General features: G+C 39.6%; 1 protein-coding gene and 1 pseudogene across 6 annotated transcripts in view; both read right to left on the reverse strand.

The window, feature by feature from the left end:
- GALNT3 (polypeptide N-acetylgalactosaminyltransferase 3) overlaps nucleotides 1-22,742 on the reverse strand; it is a 105,545-nt gene that overhangs the window by 53,665 nt on the left and 29,138 nt on the right. For 2 of the 6 annotated variants that reach the window (XM_077154050.1, XM_077154043.1), the window contains exons 1-2: nucleotides 1,201-1,395; nucleotides 944-1,113 (exon numbers count right to left, since the gene is read on the reverse strand). The exons of 1 other annotated variant lie outside the window; for it this stretch is intronic. The gene's annotated coding sequence lies outside the window, so the exon portion shown is untranslated. 3 more of the 6 variants (XM_077154048.1, XM_077154044.1, XM_077154045.1) reach the window with 3 other exon arrangements.
- Nucleotides 8,487-9,883, reverse strand: LOC143676364 (ELAV-like protein 1 pseudogene; annotated as a pseudogene).

Consider the following 22,742-nt stretch of genomic DNA (forward strand, 5'->3'; position numbering starts at 1 on the left):
GCTCTGGCTAAGGGAACGCACCCGGAAAAGTGTGGGGCAGGGAGAGATGTCCGCGTCCCGACCACAGAGCCCTTTCCAAACCGCTCGGAAACCAGTTAAATGGCTCAGGCGGCCGTGGTTTCCAGCCCAGGGCTGTCTGGGGTCCGGCTGGGAAATTGGCTTGGCAAAGCCGTGCCCTTCCCCGTCGCGGGTTTGGCTCTCCCGGACCCAGAGGCGGGAGCCGACCTACAACCTGTTAGCCCGAGGGGAAGGCGGCCGCCTCGAGCCTGGTCCACCCCGCCGGCCCCCGCCTCCGCGACCCGCCCGAGGACGGCACGCAGCCCTCAGGACTTCGGCCCGGTCCTGACCTTCTGGCGCCTCCCTGCAGGGACTGACTAGAGACACTGCGGGCAAGAGGGCCAACGGGGGCACCCGGGGTCGCCACATCCCGCGGACCCCCGAGGCCCCTTCCGGAGTCCCCCGAGGTGCAACTGGAACGCAGATCTCGAGACCGTCCCCAACCGGCCATCGAGCCCCTAGCCCTCTCCCCAACACGTGAACCTCCGCGGCCGTCCCCCCACACCCCCTTCGAAGCTGCCTCAGGGCTACCACCCTCCCGCCCCCAGCCCCAGCCCCCGCCCGTCGTCTTACCTGGAGGGCTGAGAGGGCAGGGCGGCGGGGAGCTGCAGCCCGCCGGGCGCTGGACGTGGGCCGGGCGCCAGGTGCAGGTGGCGGCGGCGGCGGCGGCTCCAATTGCTGTCGCTACAGTTGCCGCTCAGTCGAGCTCCTCCTCCGCCACCGCCTCCTGCCCTCCCGCTGGGCCTCCCGCGTTGCCAGGAGAGGCCGAACCGAGGCTCCGCTTCCTCCCCAAGTCTCCCAGGTAAGCTCCAGTCGGCGACGTCCGCAGGGGCGAGGCCCCGGTCCCGCGCCTGCGCGCCAGCCTCCCGCCCCGCCTAAACCCTACCTGAGCGCTCCAGGTGAGGACCGAGGACCACGCGGAGCCCGCCGGCGCTGTCCTGGCCACGCGCGGCTTTTCCTCCTGCACAGTTCCCCAGGCTGGCTCTCCGCGCGAACCGTGCCTCCCAGCCCATCTACGGCTGAGGAATCCTGTACTGACCTGGTGACAGTGATCACCTTGTAACCAGAACACACAGGTCAGGGTCCTTGGGGGTACGAGGAGCTCTAAAATCCCCTCCCCCACCACCACCACCACGCACACACTTTTTTACCCTTCCCCTTCAGTTCTCCAAAATGAAGGGGTGCGATGGCTGGAGACCGGGGAGCTCAATGCCTCGGAAGACCCTAAGAGCAAGTCTTGGCTCATGTGGTTTCCTTGGGCAGGGTTCACCAGCTTCTGTCACCAGTTGGGTTCATGAGCTATTGGGTGAGCTTCCTTCCCATGTCTTGATTTCATCATTTGACTCACTTCAGCGCAGCTAGTGGTTTCCGTTTCTGTGAGTGGGCGCTCTGGTAGGAGCGTCTCTCGTCCAAAGGAGGAGCCTCCCTCTTCCGAAGAGCCTCTGGTGTTTGGCAGAGCCGCGCCAATTTGAGGCGTACCTCCCCTTCCTGGGTTGCTATCGAAAGGCAAACCAGTTCTGAGATGAGGTGGAAAGCAGCGATAATAGAGAGGAACCCGCTATCCTTGTTTAGAAAGAGATTGTGGTTTCCTGGGGAGGGTTAACTTCTGCTGTAGGTTTGTTTAAAAGCTCATAATCTAATTCTAGAAGGTGAGAACACATTCTCTAGGAAAAGGACAGGTTTTGTTGTGTTTTTAAAGACAAACATTTTTTAAACAGTATTCTTTCTTCCTTTTGTGACATTTACAGGTTTCTGTTTCAGCCTTCCTTCTTCTGCTACGATGAATACCGATACACCTGAAACTAGCACTTAAAATTAGCTTCCTGTAAACTCATCTATTTGGGTCTACCAGGAATGAACATAGGATTATAAATAGAAAAATAGCTGAAAACGTTGTTTTGTGTTTAGTTACATGGTGACAGTATTTTCTAGAAAGTTTCATTGTAATTTCTCCTGCATTTTGACACACGCTTATAGTGCTTATTTCTTGGTTTATGAGTGTTACAGTGATGTAAAAATAAGGTTTGGAAATACTATACTATTTAGTATAGTATTAACAGGTGTGCCTTAGTACTTGGCTAGAGTAAGACATTTGTTTCAACATCCACACTACTGTTTATACCACAACACCTATGAATTGGGTCTAAAACTTTAGGTAGTTCTTTGTGTGTTTATTTTTGTATATTGTGGTCACGTTGCATGCATTTTTGTATATTGTGGTCACTTTGCAAACAAGTGTCTGTGTCATTTTACTTCAAGCAATGTTTAAGCTCCCCTTTTCTCCAAAAATTTCAGGATATATATATATGTATCTTACCAAACTAACTTGGTAATGTTTGTCCTTAAGTCCAGCCCTGAAAACACTAACTCCCTAAACACCCTTTTCTGGAAAGTTCTTCAAGTTTCTTTACTGTTTTGCCTTTAGAAAGGAGGTTGAAGTTTTAGTCTTCAAGTAATTTGGGAGAAATCCTAGATGCACAACCAAGAAGTCTAGTACCCCTTGTCTTACACCTACCTGTTCCCGAATGAAGCAGGAGCCAAAGATTGACAGAGTTTGGGTGATCTACCGAGTAGAGAACAACAATTTTCACTGACGATCAGGACAGAGCAGGTAGATATAGAATAGCAATCTGGAACCCAAGGACTGCGGTGCATTGACAGCAAGTCTAATAAAGTTAACTAGAACCGAGAAAGAGAACCTAGGACGAGATATATAGAGGGTGAGCAAGTAGGACAAAAATGCTGTCTGAGGAGTAAGAGCAGGAAAAAAATATGAAAGTGATAGTCACTTAATAGTAACTGTTAGTTTTACAATGGAAACATAATTTAAACAAGGAAAACACTTTTTGAGTCTGACATATCTACTGACATGATTTTTACTATTTAGTATCATTCTGAAAGCAAAGTCTTTAATGTTCTACTTTACAATATAATTAAAATGCTGCAGGCCCAGCAGCGGGCTGAAATGTTTTATGTCCTAAATCTAATCAACTGGAGGGTTTTTTGCAAGTACCATCCTATTTAAAATTATTAAATAAATGATTTTCTTTATTAAGAGAAAATTAGCATTTCTTCATAAAATAACACCCAGGAGACTTAGTGTACTCATGCATCTCAGAAACAAACCTATTTTAATAGTACATGTTCAGCATATTTGGCAGTTAACATAGAAAATTGAGCAGATTTTGCAAGGAGGAAGAAAGAGAAACATCTCTCTCTCTACACACACACACGCACACACATACACACATGATCAACACAGGAATTACCAAAAAATGTTCATGTATATAGATCTGAAACAATACTCACTGCTTAATTGTTTCTGTTGATATTTAAATAAATGCGAAGAACATACCTGGCACTTAGTAGACACAATAAATATTCGATAAATAAATGAATTTCTTGATCAAATACCATTTTAAAAAAATCAATATGTATAGTACCTTGAGAAAATTACAGGTCCAAAGAATGGTTTAACCAAAAGTATGGGAAATTATTTGGGACAATTAAGAGTAATGAGCAGAGAATCTAAAGGACATGGTTCTAATAACAATAGCTACCAGTTATCATGTACCTAAAGTGCTATGTAAAGCACTTCACACATCTATGCTACTTTATCTTTCTGAACTTAAATTTCTCTTCCACAAAATAAATTAGGGACAAGAGTTGGTCTCCAAGTTCCTTTACACTCTGATTCATGTAACTTTAAACACCATGCCAAGGGAATTGCAGTGCAAAACAAAAATCTTCTAGAAATAGTAATAATTAATAGGAAACAAAGATGAAGAAATTTAAATTACTTAAATGAGATGAAATTTTTAATCTGCAAAACTTTATTGTATAAACTTGGAATATTTCCTTGGTAACAGAGACCATCAGGAGATAGAAATAGGGTAAGATATTGGGTAATTGGAGCTGAAGGGATACAGATTGTGCAACAGGACTGAATATAAAAACTCAGAAATGCACAGCACAATATTACCTAACTGTAATACAATTATGTTAAAACACTGAATCAAGCTGCATATGAGATTGATAAAGGGAGGAGGGCTGGACATAAGTGAAATCACAAAGAAAGATAGATGATAAAGATTGAGATGGTATAATCTAGGAATGCCTAGAGTGTATAATGATAGTGACTAAATGTACAGATTTAAAAAATGTTTTTGCATGAGGAAGAACAAAAGAATGTCATTACTGCAGTGTGCTGAAAATAGATGGTACTTAATAGTTTAAAATTTCAACTAATGTCTGAGACTAAAGCAAAAAATGTTTATTTGGTACAAATCTATACTTTGACTAGTGCATCTCCTAATATAACTTATGTAGATAGTTGATTGAACACCTTAAGTACATGGAACTTTGTATAGGACATGAGATTTTGTTGGTTTGTCCAGGTGATGCCCTGATGAATTCCAGAGTGATTTGATCAGTGAGTGGAAAAGTGTTTGCAGAGTCCCCTTCGGGGAATGGTGAGAACGGGGGAAAACTCAACTTCCCCAAGTTGAATTCTTGATATTCTCACAAGCAGTGTGGACAACCAAAGCTATAGGCTGAGCCCCCGGTCTTGGGGTTTGTTCAAATGAAACTTAACCCCACAAAGGACAGGTCAAGCCTACTTAAAATTAAGCCTAAGAGTCACCCCCAAGAGAACCTCTTTTGTTGCTCAGATGTGGCCTCTCTCTCCAGCCAATACAGCAAGCATACTCACCACCCTCCTCCTGCCCACGTGGGACATGACTCCCAGGGGTGTGGATCTTCCTGGCAGCGTGGGACAGAAATCCTAGAATGAGCTGAGATTCAGCATCAAGGGATTGAGAAAAACTCTAGAATGAGCTGAGACCCAGCATCAAGGGATTGAGAAAACCTTCTCGACCAAAAGGGGGAAGAGTGAAATGAGACAAAGTGTCAATGGCTGAGAGATTCCAAACAGAGTCAAGAAGTTATCCTGGAGGTTATTCTTATGCATTAAGTAGATATCACCTTGTTGTTCAAGATGTAATGGAGAGGCTGGAGGGAACTGCCTAAAAATGTAGAGCTGTGTTCCAGTAGCCATGTTTCTTGATGATGATTGTATAATGATATAGCTTCCACAATGTGACTGTGTGATTGTGAAAACCTTGTATCTGATGCTCCTTTTATCTACCTTGTCAACAGATGAGAGGAACATATGGAATAAGAATAAATAATAGGGGGAACAAATGTTAAAATAGATTTAGTTTGAAATGCTAGTGATCAATGAAAGGGATCAGTAAAGGGTATGGACTGTAAATTTTTTTTTTCTGTTTGTTATATTTTTCTGTTGTCTTTTTATTTCTTTTTCTGAATTGATGCTAATGTTCTGGGAAATGATCGTGATGATGAATATGCAACTATGTGATGATATTGTGAATTGCTGAGTGTATGTGTTGGGAATGTTTGTGTTTCTTGTACTTTTCTTAATTAATAAAAAATTTAAAAAAAAACTATACTGTAGTACATAATGCATCAGGTAAAATTGACTAGATGCACTAAACTCAACTTGAAATGTTTTAGTTTGTTTGTGGTTTAATTGTTGGCTACAATTAAATTAAGGTCCAGAGCCTAAGGATCTTAGTTTGAAACATAACTACCTAATTTACTTTTTAAAATCGGTTTTTGCCTCCTGTAGGAACTGGAATCTTGAGTCAGGATCTCAAAATTAAACTGAGAGATTTGGCTCAAGGCTAAACAGATTAGATTGAAAGATCTACCAAAAGAAGGAAACAATTGAGAGGCTATTGATTCAAAAGAAGAAAAGTGCTGGTGTCATATTGCACAGCCACAAATATGTGACTGTTCTTAAACAATATAACATAATCCTACATTGTTTTCAAAATATCACAAAAGTTAAAACAGTAAGAATTTTAATAGATTATTTTAGCATGAACATTTTTGGGAAATTGTCTTGTATGAGAATTGTTTAATTTTTTTTTTTTTTACCTAAAGAATATCATCAGAAGAAGCCTCTGGAATTTTCAAAAAGGTATGCATTTCTAAGAGGGCACTTATTGACTAAATTGCATCAGAATTTAAGTCTTGTTAATCTTCCGTCTTTGATGCTTGGCACATAGTAGGTGCTCAATAAATATTTGATGAGATGGATTGAATAGAGTGCAGCGTTTCAAGCTTTTAAGCATTAGCATAAAAGGAAAAAAGAGATGCTATGCTGAATCAGACTAATGTTCGATCTAGCTAGCTCTCAATTCTGGCAGAAGTACCAAGGGATATTTTGTGTGGGAAAGTATGATGATAATACTGCTCAATGTTGACCTCAGAGATGTACTCCAGGTATCTCTGATGCTTCTTTTAAATTGATCTCTCTTCTTTTCTGTAAAATTATTTTTTTTCCTATTACAAAGCAATCCATGTTCATCACAGAAAAATCAGAAAATACAGACAAGCTAAAAAAAAATAATTGTATTAAGATACCCATAATTCCCCATATTGAGACCAATCAGTGCTAACTACCAAACCCTTTTCTACTGTATATATTTCCAGACCCGTTTTATTTGAAAAGCTGGGAGAGTGAGAGGGGTGCGGGAAAGGACACACACATGTTTTAAAAAATAATAATTAGGTAATTTTTATGACTTGTTATTTAGCCAGTATTTCCACTTACTGTATCTTCCCTTGTCAATAAATTCATTTTAACAGCATTATTTTTAATGGCCACATGGATTTTTATGAGTATGTGTATTAAGTCATTTATTGTTGTACAATGAAGACTCAATACAGATTTTGCTATTAAAAACAGTGCATGATGATCAGAATCTATCTTCACCGTTGGAACATTTATAATAGTTTTTTTCTAATAAGCTTTTTTCTTTCTTTATTTCTTAGGGAAGCTATGGATTTACAGAACAATCATTAATAAAATACAGGATTAACATATAACAGCCTATTATTAACAGCTTGCATTACTGTGGAACATTTGTTACAATGGATGATAGCACATTTTTAAAATTGTGCTATTAACTATACTCCATGCGTTAATTTAGGGTTCATTGTATGGTGCAATTTCATGGACTTTTAAAAAAAATTTTATTACCATATATACAATCTAGCATTTCCCCTTTTAATCACATTCATATATCTATTTCATTGTTGTTAATTACGTTCACAATGTTGTGCTGCCATCACCAGCATCCATTACCAAAACATTTCCATCATTTCCCATTCAAACCCTGTACAGTTAAAGCCTTAACTTCCCATTCCCTATCCCCATCCCAGTGCTTAATAGTCTATATTCTAGATTCTGACTCTTGAGTTTTCTTATTTTGATTATTTCATATCAATGAGATCATATATTATTTGTCCTTTTGTGTCTGATTTATTTTACTCAAAATTATGTCTTCAAGGTTCATCCATATTGTCACATGTATCGATTTCATTCTTTTTAACAAAATCAAATTTAATGGCCTTAAACACAGAAGTGAAAACAAACAAAAAACACGAAAAAGCAATAGAAAATTAATAGGACAGAATAACCCAAAATGTCAAGGCAATTATGAAGAGAACTCGGAGAGTCAATCTTCAAAACTACAAATCAAAGGTTTTTTTTAATAGGCAACTGGCAAGATGTAAATACTTTCCTGCTGAGTGTTCATACAAAAGCAAAATTTCAAAACAAAACCAACTAAAATAGAAAAAAAAAATCTAGCACATACAAAAAGGGATATGAGGAATACAGTGCTCAAAAATTAATGTGTTATTTAAAAATAGAGTATCTTACACATTCAAGCTATGTTAAATGATCTTAGAAACTGGAAAAATTATCATGAACAACTCAACTATATATGATGTGTGGGGCACTATGCATCCAGTGTTTGGACAGAAATCTGGCGTGTCAGAGTAGCAACACATCTTCAGGCATGTCTGGAGCTTAGAATTGACTCTGGAGTATACTGGAGTTTCCTTGAAACTCTTTGGTCCATTCCCATTGGTGCCTGGACTCACAAGACACTTGAGTTCTTCTCTGGAAGGCCCGGCCTGGTATGTGGGCCCCCCACACCCATGGAGTCACATGCCCTCTATGCTGCTATTCCCCAGGCTACTTGGTAGAGCTCTGGACTGAGGGAGCAGGAGGTAGCAATGGGACCTGCCTGGGGAAGCAATCTTCTGTCAACCAAAGCATAAATCATTTAAGACTTTGAGGTGGTTAAGAAAATGCACATTCAGCCTCTAACATCTTTACTCTAAAACTAAAACTAGAAGATAATTTATTTTTTCCAGTTTGTGAAGACATCAAATCAAACACATGTTAAATGGTCACATAAGTTAAAGTATACTTCAGTTTTACTTTCCATCCAGAGGGACTGGCTAGTTAATGCAGTCTACTTAGATTTCTGTTTAATATATATTTTAAAGAAAATAACTTAAACTTAAAATTGTTCTAACACTGTGGGATTTCAAACATTTGAACATATCGGTTGTATCCCAAAGTATAAAAAACCTTATCACTTCTCATTTAGATTGAGACAAACACTTGTAAAAATTGGCACAAAATGAGTTGTACAATACCAGAAAAGTTTCAACTTCTGTCCCTCTTAATTATCTATTCTGTACAAAATAGCATGAGTGAGTTATTTGTGAAACTTGCTGGTCTTGAAGGAAACCTGTAAGATTTTGTCCCTCAGGCCGTAGCTGTTCATCCTTGCTATGGCCATAGCAGCTTCTTTATAGTTTGTTGTTGTCACAAAACCAAACCCTTTGCACTTGTTGATATTGAAATCACGAATCACTTTCACAATGGTCGTGTGCAGAAGGGATTAAATATCTGCCAGAGAATTCCCTCATCAGTATTTTGACCAAGGTTGGATATGAACATGCACCATCCCAAAGAAGCATTTCCTTGAACGTTTATACCAGAAAACCCAATCGTGTGATCTACATCCAAAGGGGAGAACCTGAATCTCTGTGCCTGGTGATGAACTGGCTCTAGGCACCATCTAGCTGGTGAGTAGTACAGCTGGGAGAACAGCACCACATTTTTGTTCCGCTTTGGGTTGGTGACAAACTTCACTGTCACGGACTCACAGGACCCTGGGGGATTATGACCACTGAAAGTGGTAATTACCGCTTTTACTTCTGATTGTTTGTCAAATCAGATAAATACAACCCTCTGCACAAATCTGGGGTCTGATCCATGAGAACACGGGAGTTGATGATTCATCCAAACTGAGAGAACATACCCTTCACATCCTACTGGGCCATAGTCCTTGGGAGTGCACTGACGTACAAGTTGGCATTTTTGATGACCTCTGAGCTCAGGCATACAAATGAAACCTTAATGGCTTTTGCCTGGAGTCTCAGGCCATTCAGTGTGTTTTTTGCTCTTTCCACATCTTCTAGTAAGGAAGTTCACAGAGCCATACACAAGCCATGTGCTGCTACTTTATCCTGAATAAGTTTTGCTGATGCAACTTCACCAGTACCCTGAACAGGCTTTGTAGCTCATCCTGTCATGTTTTGAGAGAGGTAATTGACAATTAAATTCGCTCTCCCAGTATCATCCCAGCAGTCTTCTGCCATATGGTCTTCATAATCATTAGACATTGTTGTTGTTGTTTTTAGTCTGAATGCTGGTGGGTGAGCATACTGGGGTGGGTGATAGGCAGCTGTGGCTTATGGATCTGCTGGGCCACCTTAGCCACGGCCCTCATTGTGGTTTTGATTTCCATTTCCCTGGTGGCTAGTGATGTTGAGTATATCTTCATGTTATTTCTGATCATTTATGTATCTCCTTTGGATAAATGTCTATTCAAGTCTTTTGCCCATTTTTAAATTGGTGGTTTGTCTTTTCATTAAGTTGAAAATTTCTTTATATACTATGTATATTAAACCTTTACTGGATATATGGTTTCCAAATAATTTCTCCATTGTATAGGTTGTTGTTTTGTTTTCATGATTAAGGCACAAAAGTTTTTAATGAGATTCCATTTATCTCTTTTTTCTTTTGTTTCTTGTGCTTTTGGTATAAAGTCTGACAAACATATGGTCCTAAAGATACTTTCCAAAATTTTGTCTAAGAGCTTGATATTTTTGGCTCTTACATTTAGGTCTTTGTTCCATTTTGAATTGATACTTGTATTAGGTGTGAGGAAGGGGTCCTCCTCTTTTTCTTTTTTTCAAATAGAGATCCAGTTTTCCAAGCATCATTTGTTGAAGAGATTCTTCTTTCTCAGTTGAGTGGCCTTTGCACCTTGTCATAAATGAATTGGCACTTTAAGTATTTCATTTTACTGCCTTCTTGCCTCCATGGCTTCTGATGAGAAATTGGCATTCAATCTAATTGGGATTCCCTTATACATACGTATCACTTTTCTCTTGTAGCTTTCAGATCTCTCTCCTTGCCCTTAGCTTTTTATACTGTTATCAGTATATGATGGGGTGTATTTTTCTTCATGTTTATTCTGTTTGGTGTTCTCTGGGCTTCTTGGATATGCATATTCATATCTTTTGCTAAATTTGGGAAGTTCTATGCGGTTATTTCTTTGAATTTTCCCTGTCCCTTTCTCTCTTCTCCTCCTGGGACTCCCCTAAGGTGTATATTGGTGCATACGATGATGTCCTAGAAATGTCTTAGGCTATTTTCACTTTTAATAAATGTTTTTTCTTTTTCCTCCTCAGTCTGACTCATTTCCATTGTCTTTTCTTCAAGTTTGATGATTCTTCCTTCTGCCAGCTCCCATCTGCTCTTAAAACCCACCTGGGCATTTTTCCTTGCAGTTATTGTGGTCTTCAATTCCAGTAGTTCTGTTCGGTTCCTTTTTAAAATTTCTATCTCTTTACTGAAATTCTCAGACTGCTCATTCATGGTTTTCATGATATCCTTTAGTTCTTTCTCTGTATTTTCCTTCAGCTCCTTGAGCATTTTTTAGATCGTTTTTCAAAGGCTTGTTCGGTAGATCCACATTCTAGTCTTCTTAGTTGCTGTTCCTTTGGACAGGCCATCATTTCCTGTTTCATTGTTGGTCTCGTACTCTTTTTTTTTTGCACACTGTACATTTTAATAGTTTAAAATGTTAACTCTAGGTTTTATTTCCTGAGATATCTTTTTCTTGATTTTGTAACCAGCTGATGATGAGGTTTTCATGAGCTTTAGCCCCCCTATCAGGAAGGTCTGCCAAAGACAAATGCAATTGCAGGGGTTTCCCTGTCTATCCGGGCCTGTGTCTTGACATGGGCCTTTGCTTTTTCATTATTTTAGACTTCTCCATTTTAAAGGAGTTTGGTTGTCCCCTCTATTTCACAGGAGACAGACCTCCCTCTTCCAGGTGTTTGAAGCAAGCAAGTCTTTGCCCCTGACTGTCCACCTCTGAAGTTCCTTACACTCCTTTCATTGTCTGAAGCTGCTTTTGTGTGGAGGGCAAATTCGGGGGGGGGGGGGGGAGGAATGACACCCTGGAAATGACTTTCCCAAATCAGTTTTTCCAGCCAAAACAGGACCAGAGACCCAGGAAGGGAGCACCAAAGTGCTCTGGGGAGCAGATCAGAAAGGACGTCAAGAGCTTCTTCCATGGGTCTCCAAAGCTGACCTTTCTTGGCCTGTCCAGCAAATGCAGCCCTTTAACTAAGTGCCCCCCCACCCCCGCCTCCTTCCCCCCAAACATGGGCCTGAGGAAGCGTAGCATCTTGAAGTCTTCTCTGCTGCAGGCTTTGCTGGGATGGGTTGAACACTGCCCACTGCTGCCTTTGTCCAGGGAGGGTTGAAGCAATGGCTGCCCCATGTGATCCACCTGGCCCCCAGTGATCCAAATTGCTAAGTGCAAGCCATGATCAGTTATTGGCTATGCCCACCCCTGGCTGTGAGGAAGAGGATTTTTACTTCCTGTCACTAGAGAGCCAGCCAGGGCCTGGGCCCCAAGCAATCTGCTGCAAGAGTGGGGGATGGGCACTGGTAGCCACCACACAGAAAGAACAATCTACTGTTCTTTATTGCAGTTTATCAGCCTCTTCTTCCTGGTCTTCCTTGGATGCTGTACACTGTGCTTCTGCCTTCTGGAGTTTCAAAATAGTTGTTTCAGACAGTTCCTGCCTATTTAACAGTTGTTCTCGTGTTTAGATTGATTCCTGACGCTCCCTGATTTGCTGTCTTCCCACAGTCCTCCCTCTTCTAGCTGACTTTTAATAAGTACCTTGCATCAACCATTCAAGATCCTAAACCATGGCTGTATCATTAGAGGCATCATTGTGTAGAGACAGACAGTAGAAAATTTTTTAAAATTTTAGCATTTTCTATTTGTAAGAATACTAGTTCTAGTTACCAGAGTTTTATGTAAAGGATGCACATTATAATAAAAATCATATACCTTTAGAATTATGCAAGTGTAATGCTCCAAATATTGTAGAAATGACAAAATACTTACTTTCCTCTAATCATAGTACACTCATCTGACATGATTTTCTTCACCTTTCCAAATTTCTCCAGCTCACCTGATGGCCCTGGTCTCCCATGAAGTCTTTCGGATCAATACAAGTCAACTTATTATTACTTAATTTCAGTGCCTGGGTTCTCAACCTCTCTCCTGATTCCAAAACCACAAAGGGACGATTGTAGAAGAAATATTCTCTGCATGATATTATCCATCGCCAGATAATTTTAAATAATTTGTTAAATAACTCAAGGATAAATAATGGATATGTTCTTTTAGAAAAATATGCCCATGATATTAGACCAAAAGAAATGGCATCATTATAATTATGTTAAAAAGAGGAATATTGATTTTTCAGGCATATTGTAAGGGGAACTTTAAAGGAAATTATACTTTTTTTCAGAGTCTATGTCTATCTGATTTTGAATATACCAGGAGAAAAGTTATTTGCTGCCCAAGATAGAATCCTGTCACCATCCCTCCTTCCCAATGTCTAATCACAGACCAGAGTGCTCCCATTCTCTGCTTCTATCAGAGTCGACTTAAGGCCACAGACCTCTCCTCCCCTCTGAAAACTTTCAGAGATGGGAGTCCCTGACATTCAGTTTAGGAAGTGATAAAGAAGGGAAACAGGGGGGTGGGGAGGACTAAAAATCATTCACACGGGATGTCCTCTGAAGGGTTAGGCAAACTGTTCAGAGACATGTGTCCTCTGAAGCCCAGGCAATGTGCCTTCACTCCAGGGCAGGTATAGGGAGCAGAGGAACTAAACCAGGAACAGCATCTACTTTCTTTCCCTCCTACTGCCAACTCTGCACAGCTTTGGAGTAACTATCCAAAGCCTTTAGTATGTATGTGCTTCACAGAAAGGTGTGTATCCAACAGGGCCTCTAACAGCCTAGGCAGTGTTTTATGTGAATTAGAAAATGTGGTCACCAGGCAGAGACGTTCCCACAAGCGCATAGTTTGGCAAGCAGATGATCTCTTACTACTGAGAGATACAGATTCACTCCAGGGCATTCGGTGGGCTGAATGGAGCCTGGGCTACATTTCAGTCTGACCTGTCCTGTGATAGGACAACTTCACATGGGGCACAAACTAGTACCCAGTCAAATATCACCCCGTCCCCTTGTAGGCTAGTCGCTATGAGGTATATCTAGGTCCAGGTGACCACCAGGATGGAAAAATGAAAAGGTTGCCCTCCCCTACAACTTTGCTCTTGGATATAGTGGCGGATTGTAAAGCCTGGCCACAAATTCCACCCACCTCACTCAGTGTGTCCTTTTGCAATGTGACTTTGGTGTTTCATCAAGTAGTGAAGTCTGGTTCCTTACTCTTTGAATCTGGAAAGGCTGTTTAACTTGTCTTGACCAGTGTAATATGGTTGAAGTGATGTTATATGACTTCCAAGACTAAGCCTTAAGGGGTTTTCACCTTCGGCTTTCATTCTCTTGGAATGTTGCCCCAAGACCACCTTGCCCTGAAGAGGCTTGGGGTGAAAGACCACGTGTAGAGAGGGGCCCAGCTGTCCTGGATGGTACAGCTCTGTTTAGATCCTGGCCAACCTTGTGAGTGAGCCCAGGCAATACCAGCAGAAGAACCACCTGTTCAATGCACAGAATTCTGAGAAATATTCATTTGTTGTTTTAAGCCGCTTAGTTTTGGGGGAGATTTTATGGAGGATGAGATAACTAATTTAGAAGTAGTTTATGTAACTATTTCTTCTAAATTTGATCTCTCAACAAGAACATAAACACCTTTTACATTTGTGTACCCTTTGTACTCTCCCTCTTCACACAGAGAAATGTTTTCTTTTTTAAAATGGTGAGAGCTTGGATATATCGGAATTTCGAAAGTCTAAGCCTTGAAGCTTAGACTTTCTAAGCTTCTACACAAAATATATGCCATAAACCATACGTTTTAAAGAACATATGCTCAGTCTGAGTAGTTTCTACTCCCCCAAATCTAGATAAAATTTTTCCAGAATGGAGAAAGAGAAGAGAGTCAAATGGGGAGGCCCTTAGCTTCTCGCCATGCAGGAAGACCATATTGCACAATTGCATGGGCCACAATTCCATAGAATAAGACTCACAGTTCTGTGACCTTGACCCTGCTTCCTTAAAACTGCACCCCAGTTAGAGGGTGAGGGGAATGAGAGATATTTTAAAAACTGCACTAAAGGGAATTGGGAGTAATAGAGAAGCTGAGCTCATAGGCCCTACCCTAGAGAACAGTAAGACCTCAGGGCTTTCATGGACAAACAGAAATAATTTCTAAATGAAGTCTTGAGGTACACAGAACTTGGACAGTCCCATAGAACCCTCACCTACCTCAGGGAGACTCAGAGAACCAAAAACAACGTGATAATGCTTCAGATCCACGTGCTTTTGTAAATTAAGTTCTACTGAAACACTGTCACACATATTTGCTTATCTGCAGTCTGTGGATGCTTTGTTGCTACAATGGAAGAGCTGAGTAGTTGTGACAGAGATTCAAATGTTTACTCAAGGGCCCTTATTTTTGCTAACCCTTATTTTACAAGAAGCAGAGAGAACTGGGAAAATGTAAAACCTTGTGGAGATAACACAAAACAACAGTAAACTGTGTAAACCATGATTATAAACCGAGGCACATTGATGCCAGGATATAATATCAGCACATAACAGTCTAGATACCTGTAACGGCCTATGCCAATTGTCTCACTCAAATACATCCCGCACCTGTACCCCTTACCTTGCACCAGGGAGGACCTATGGAATGCAGATACATCTCCAATGAATCTGGCTTTACCGAGATTTCATTTCTACCACTGCTGGAATAGGCATCTGAGAGAGAAATCAACCTTAGAAATATATGTAGAAAAATAACTTGACACTAAATTTCTCTTATACCTGAACTTGTTGATAGAAACTGGTACCCACTACAAGGCATTCCGGAGTGAGAAGCACAAAATCGGTGCAAAAGAAATGTATGTTGAATGTTCAGCTACAGTGGGTTTTCCTTTGGTCTCTGACCTTACAAAACTGAAGGATGGCATTGCCATTTCATATGGGAAGCATGTTACTCATAACTCATGTCTTGGATAAACTTTCTTAACTGATGGTGTGCATCCCTTCCCTTCCACTATGCTTTTCTGTTACCAGAAACATCTATTTCTCTATCTTGTCCCAAACCCCAAAGGTAAAACAGAATGCTGGATAGAAAAACATCTGTGAAGTGAGTGGGGGAGACAGTGGGACAAGTGATCTTGAGGGCTGTAGTTTATTGTACAAAAAACACTGGCAAGTGCTTTGGATGATATGAAAGTAGTTTGTAAACCATTGCACTGACTTTATGTTCTTACACTGAGAAAATTTTACTTTTATCTTTAAGCTATCTGCGGGGGCAGGAAGAACATTTACTGAATACTAATTATATGCCAGGAATTATTCATACATTATCTTGTTTAGTCTCCACAGAACCTCTGTATAATCTTTCAGGTGAGGAAACTTTCCTCAGAGAAGCTTCATGACAAGCTCAAGGTGCACAGCTAGTAAGCTCTAGGTGAAAATGGAAGGTGAAATTGTCTGTTAGACCACAAAATCATGCTCTGCAAACTACATTGTAGATTTTATAAAATAACTTTGCCTTTAATTCAACGGTGGGTGATTTATCTTTAGCTTGGCTTCATACATTCATTGACAATTTCTACATTCCCAGTCTCTACTCCATTCATATGGTGATAACATATGGAAAAGATGAGCAAAATAAGGTTTTGTTTTCACATACAAAGTTTATAATATCTTCAAATATAAAACCAAAAATCGTAATTTTGTTTCATGTAGAGATTCCCTTAAATAAAATATGCTATGAAATGGGATGTCATACCAAGTAGCAAACACACTGATTGCTATATTCAAAACAGTGAGGATTGCAGGAATTCTCTACATTATTCAGGGAAATAAAATAAGACACAAAACTATCTCAACGCAGTACTCCTTTAGCACTAGGGACACTGTTTGGCTACTTGAAGTAGAACTTCAATGAAAATTTTTAAAAATGTATTGTAATTTTGGCATTATCATACAGTAATTGGGTATGTGTTATTTAAAAACACAATGCAAAATGTTCCAAAGTAATGTTTTGTAATGTTTAGCAGTATAATTTTGTCCATTTAAATTATAACTAGGAAAATGTAAACAAAATGTCTCCAAATTGATATTTTGGTATTGAAAATAAGGATCTCCTATTTTTAAGAATCGCGAATTTCAGCTGAGAGTGAAATACGTGCAAAGATTTTGGACTAGCGATTCTTAAATAAATCAACTCCTTGACAAAGCAAAAATGTGACTTGAAAGGCACAATATGGCCATTAATATAAAAAAAATGGAGTTGTGTGTTAGTTACTTTAATTGTATTGGAGCACATAACAACACATTAAATATATGGAAATGCAGAGGCTGGATTGTATTTAAGGAAGCATTTAGAAATATATAATATAATATTATTCCATGAAAAGGTAGACCAAAACAAGGAAAGGATCCTCAGATGTAAATACATTTTACAATATCTCAACGAGAGAGTTTTCAACATAAGCTCTTCATTGCCAAAGATTGTTAAACACAAAAGACCTGGATCAGGTTGTCAGTTTGTTTCAATGGAATTTGACCTTTTGTAGTATCATAGACCACAGTGAACTGGATTGACCAGTTCTGACTTCTTGTCATTGTTTTTGTTTTTAACAACCACGTAGATAATGCTATAATCTCATAGGGATCAGGAAATAAAGTCCCAGACCACACACAAGTGAATGACTTCTGAAGGATTAAAGGACTACATTACTTTTGAAATACTGCACTTAGAAACAATAGTGGTAATGAATATATTGTACCCTATGTTTTTACCAAACATTGAGCAGATTCAAAAAAATATTCATTAAATACATGCAAAATATACAGAAGCATGATGCAATGATCATCTGTGTAACTACCACCTACTTTAAGAAAAAGAACATCACCTTTGAAATCCCTGTGAGACTCTCCCTTTCTTCTCTTTCCTCCCATTTCTGAATTTTGAGTTTACCATTCCCTGGATTTTCTTCAGAATTTTACCACCTATGTTTGTATTTAGGTATACAAAAATACTGGTACATTTTAGAACTTCATATAATGGAAATGTATGTCTTAATGTTCTGCTATTTGATTTTTTTTTTCACTTAGCATTATTTACGTGAGATTCATCCATGTTGTTGCAAGTTACATAATTTTCATGTGTTTATCCATTCTGCTCTTGACGAAAAATCTTCAGATGTGTGTCCGTGTGAGAGATTACAACAGTGCTACTAAGAACTTTCTTATACATACCTCCTGTTCCATGTGAAAGAGCTTCTCTGGGATAAATACCCAGGACAGAAATTATCGGGATATAGCAAATTTACCAGATAGTGCCCAATTGTTTTGCAAAGTGGTTATGTAACACATCTTTTTTAAATGGCATGCTTCTTTATTAAACTACTGTATATATATATACATATATATTTACTCCTTTTCTGAAAATAATTGTCTGTACTGGAAATCTAAATGACAGTATTTTTCCTGCTTTTTCAAAGAACCAAGAATTATGAAAGATGTGGTTGATTGAGAATTTTTGCCATGTGTTGCCAGGATACAGAATATTAAGGAAAAAATGGGAAGAATGTTTCAGTTGTGCCTTAACAGATGGAAAAACAAATGTATTTATCTTCTCCTTGCCTTCTATTAAACTGTTCATGTCTTCTTTTCTAGGACTGAAATAACCATTCGCTCCATTCTCAAACTTGGTTTTTGTCTTCTAAAGAAGGCCAAGGGCTGATTAGTGACACTCAAAATAATGTGTTATGCAATAAACCAATTTCAGGGATGGGACAAAGCCACACTTCTTCAGCTGTAACTCCTTAAAATCATCAGAATGGGAACACTGAAAAAAAAGTCAATATTTTTTTTTCCTCCATACATTTTTTTTTCTTGTAACAATTCTGCACTTTAACTTGAAGAGGGCCCATTAACTGCCCAACTGGGTATATTTCAACTACTCTAAAATTTTAGACTTTACTTAACTAAAGTCCTCTGGGTACTATACCACCAAAGGTACATGCTTCGCATTTCTATCTAAGGTTTCTTTAATCAACACAGGCCCATAAAAATGTGTTGTTCTTTAAAAGGAACATTTCACAAAATGCCAAAAATGGTCTCTTTTTTACTCCCTTTGTATAAATATCCCATTTTCAAAGCTTCCCAGTATTATACAAACTCCAAATTATTTAAATTAGAATCAAGCAAATGCTAACACTATCTTGGAAGTTCCTTGAGTTCCTAACTCTTGTGCCTAACTGATTAATGTATATGTTCCTAATGATATATCAGAGAGCTGCAAAACCCTATCTTGCAATCAAATTATATGGGTTAGGTGTAAGTTTTGGGAAGTGTCCATTTCAGTGGCATAGTGCATTCAGTAATAAACTTTATAAATAACAAATGAGTAACCACAGGTATTTATAGGCAAATATTCCCATTAGTCTAATGGAAAATGTATAAGACATTAAATACTATGATAAGTATCAAATATCAGGTCTCTATCAATGAATTTAAATGGATAATTGCAGAAATTTTCTGACCATTCCAAGCAAAGAACATCTGGGCTCTAAATTATGTGATTATCGTGAAAGCTTTTCCCTTTGTTTTACTGATGAAGAGCTACTCAGTGCAGTGATGCTTTCTATCCATGATCCAGTACTGCAGATAATCATATCAAATGCATCAGCCATGAAAACACAAATGTCTTGAGTTCTTAATGACAATAATGATACTAATAGTGAATACCAATGAATGTTTATTGTATATATGCTAAGCATTTTACCTCTCTTATCTCATTTAATCTGTATGGAAGTCCTGTGACGTAGGTATTAATGTTATGACCAGGTTACAGATGAGGAAACTGAGGCTTAGAAGACAAATTATCCAAGGTGTTCTGAACTGATTAAGTAGAATTTTAATTTTGGATTCAGGTGGAGATCAGGAAAGACACAAATGGGTAGCCAGAAGCAATAAGACTTGAAACAAGACAGTTTATTATTTACAGGTCCTGGTGAGGGAGAGGGGTGCCAGGAGGGGATGACAGGAAGCCTGAGAGTGGCTTGGGGGTTCACCCAAGCAGGTAGGGAGCAAATAAGCAGATGAAAAGGACCCATGAATTTGCTTTATTGTAGGCCAGGGATGGTGGTTGATAGGTTTCCCCAGGATTGGTTAGTTTAAAGCAAAATTATGCGAAAAGGGAAAGGGACTGGGGGCCCAAGGGCAGTGGGTATAATTAGCCTATCATTTGGCACCAGCTCTGGGTTCTGGGTGAGACAGGTAGGTAGGTGGGAGTGATTGGGTAGAGGTGTCTGATAGAGCCTGAGGCCTGGTGTAGAAGTAGGTTAACACTACAGGAAAGGCCAAAGGCTCTGGAAAAATGGATACCCAGGAGCACAAACATAATGGAGGCTGAGGACACAGCTACTAATGCAGTTATTGGTTACATTGATGAGTGACTGAGTCGAGAGCATCTACCACCTGCTTCTACACTTGTTATATGAGAAAATAAACTTCTATTTACTTAAGGTTTTATTTTAGTTTCCTAATGCTGCCACAACAAAATAAACCAGAAATTGGTTGGCTTTTATAAAGGGGATTTATTAAGCTACAAGTTTACAGTTCTAAGGTCTTAAAAATGTCCAAACTAAGGCATCCAGATAAAGATACCTTGACTCAAAAAAGGCCAACGTCTTTCACATGGGAAGGCTTGTGGATAGCTAGTGTCTGCTCATCCTTGTTCCCGTTCTGTTGCTTCCAGCTTCTGATTCCAGTGGCTTCCTCTCTAAGCATCTGTGGGCCTTCACATGGCTTCTCCGGGGCAAAACTCTGCATTCTGGCTTGCTTAGCATCTCATGGGAAGGCACAGAATGATGTCTGCTGGACTCTGCATCTCCAAACAACCATGTCTAGATGTCTGCTGTCTCTGTCAGCACTCCAAGCATCTGCTTCGGCATTCCAAGCATCTCCAAATGTCTGCGTCTATGTCGCTTCTGAAACAACTGTGCATTCTCCAAAATATCTCCCATTCTAAAGGACTCCAGCAAACTAATCAAAACCTATCTTGAATGGGCAGAGTCACAATTCCATCTACTCAAAAAGTCACACCCACAATTAGGTGTGCCACATCTCCAGCTTTTACCAAGGAAGATGAGGGGATAGATATTTGGTGGGGAGCTAACAGGATCTGCCTAAATGCCCTTCATTTAGAATGCAAAATTCTTAATGACTGGGACTGTGTCAATTTCCTTCCTTAGGTATAGGACTTGGGTCTCAAAGAAACTTACTGACACTATGAATCTTATATACTGACACAAAAATCTCCAAATTATTTCCATGGAAGTAATCTAATCAAAGGGCTACAGCCACAGTTGAGTGGGTCATTCTCTATGGAAACAATCTAACCAAAGGTTTAACCTTAAATAATAGGTTTGTCCTCACAAGACTGAATTAAGAAAAGAACTTGGCTTTTCTGGGGTATATAATAATTTCAAACCAGCATAGCTACTATTGAATTTTTTATACATCACAGCCAAATACATTCCTAATAGGTATAAGACAAAAGGATAATGTATAGCAGAGTTTCAAACCTCCTGTGCAATTTTAGGACAAGTAAACACAAGGTTGAATTATTGATATGAAACAATGGAAAAAGGAAGGTCTCTTCTGCTAGTTCTTTCTCTCATAGAAATTCATTAAATTTATTTTCTTGTTAGAGACCAATATAACAAATAACCAATAACTTCCCCTTCTTTCATTTCCACTTTCTTTAGCCTGTTGGTCTCCTTCCCCATGGTTGTCACATCACAGTCACAGAATGGTTGTCACTGGGCCAGCAGTGTGTGCACTCAAGCCAGGATGGGAAAGTGGGAAGGACTGCCAGTTATGTCTGTCTCTTCTGCCTAGAAAAGCAAAAGCTTCCCCATGTGCCCCCTTGGCAGACTTCCCCTAACATCTCGTGGCCACAACTAACTTCAAAGAAGGCTGGGAAAGCAGGAAACAGGATTCTCATGATTGGCTTACATCAATGATGAGACATAGCCTGGGAATGGACACAGTGACAGTCCAAACAATATCTTAGAAGCTTTTACCAAGGAAGATGAGGGGATAGATATTTGGTGGAGACTAACAGGATCTGCCTAAATGCCCTAGTTCATTTAGAATACAAAATTCTTAATGACTGGGACTGTGTCTATTCCCTTCCTTAAGTATAGGACTTGGGTCTCAAAGAAACTTACTGACACTATGACTCTTATATACTAACACAAAAATCTCCAAATTTCACTCAGTACACCAGTATGAGAGGTGCTATACAGAACCAAGGGTCAAATAAATAGAATAGGTCTGGGAGTAGTTTTGGTTCCAAATATTAAGGGTACTTATTATATATCCCTGTGACCGCAAAATTCTCGACACTGGGAAAAATACAAAGAATGTTCCCAGATTTTAAGGCATTTAAGTTGATATGAAGAAGCTATAAATACAGTTGTATACTAAAATGATATACCTTCTATAGAATAATACCAACCTTTCTATCTGTTGCCAATTATGTATTAGCAATATAGCATATTTTGTTTATTTAATCTTCACAACAACCTGTGAAGGTTGTTGAAATAAAATTATTCAACTAAATTTAAGGATTAGAACATTGAGAAGTTAAGAAACTTTTTCAAGGTCACCAGAGTAGTAAGCAGTGGAGGTGAGTTTTCAACTAGATCGCTTTTTTCCTCAAAGCCCTGCTTGCATATAGCACATACACCACTATCCGTTTTTACTTGGCTAGCTTTCTCATTGGTAATTACGGTAAATGGAGGAGATAAAGACAAGATCAGACTATTAAGGAAGGGAGATGAGGTGTGGGAGCTGAATGAGAAGGGTGAGTGAAAGAAGAGAAGAAAGAAAAGCTGGGGCTTAGGGAGGGAGCAAACAAGAAAGGGGAGAGAGAAAGGAATGAATACTAACTGGGTATTTCTCTGGGCACCGTGGATCCAGTGGAATTGGTGGCATCCCACCCCATACCCCAACCTTCTCTGATCTCCGGCCAAGCATCTGGCCTGGTATGACACATCTCACAGTTAGGACGGCTCTGGGGAGAGGCTCATGGTAGTGATTGAATAACACTTTCCCTAGCTATTCTTGTGTTCTAATCCTCCCCTGAAGGTCTTTTATGGTTAATCTCAAACCATATAAATATTTAACTCTC

The sequence above is a fragment of the Tamandua tetradactyla genome, chromosome 3 (assembly GCF_023851605.1).
Source record: "Tamandua tetradactyla isolate mTamTet1 chromosome 3, mTamTet1.pri, whole genome shotgun sequence".
Classification (NCBI taxonomy): Eukaryota; Metazoa; Chordata; class Mammalia; order Pilosa; family Myrmecophagidae; genus Tamandua; species Tamandua tetradactyla.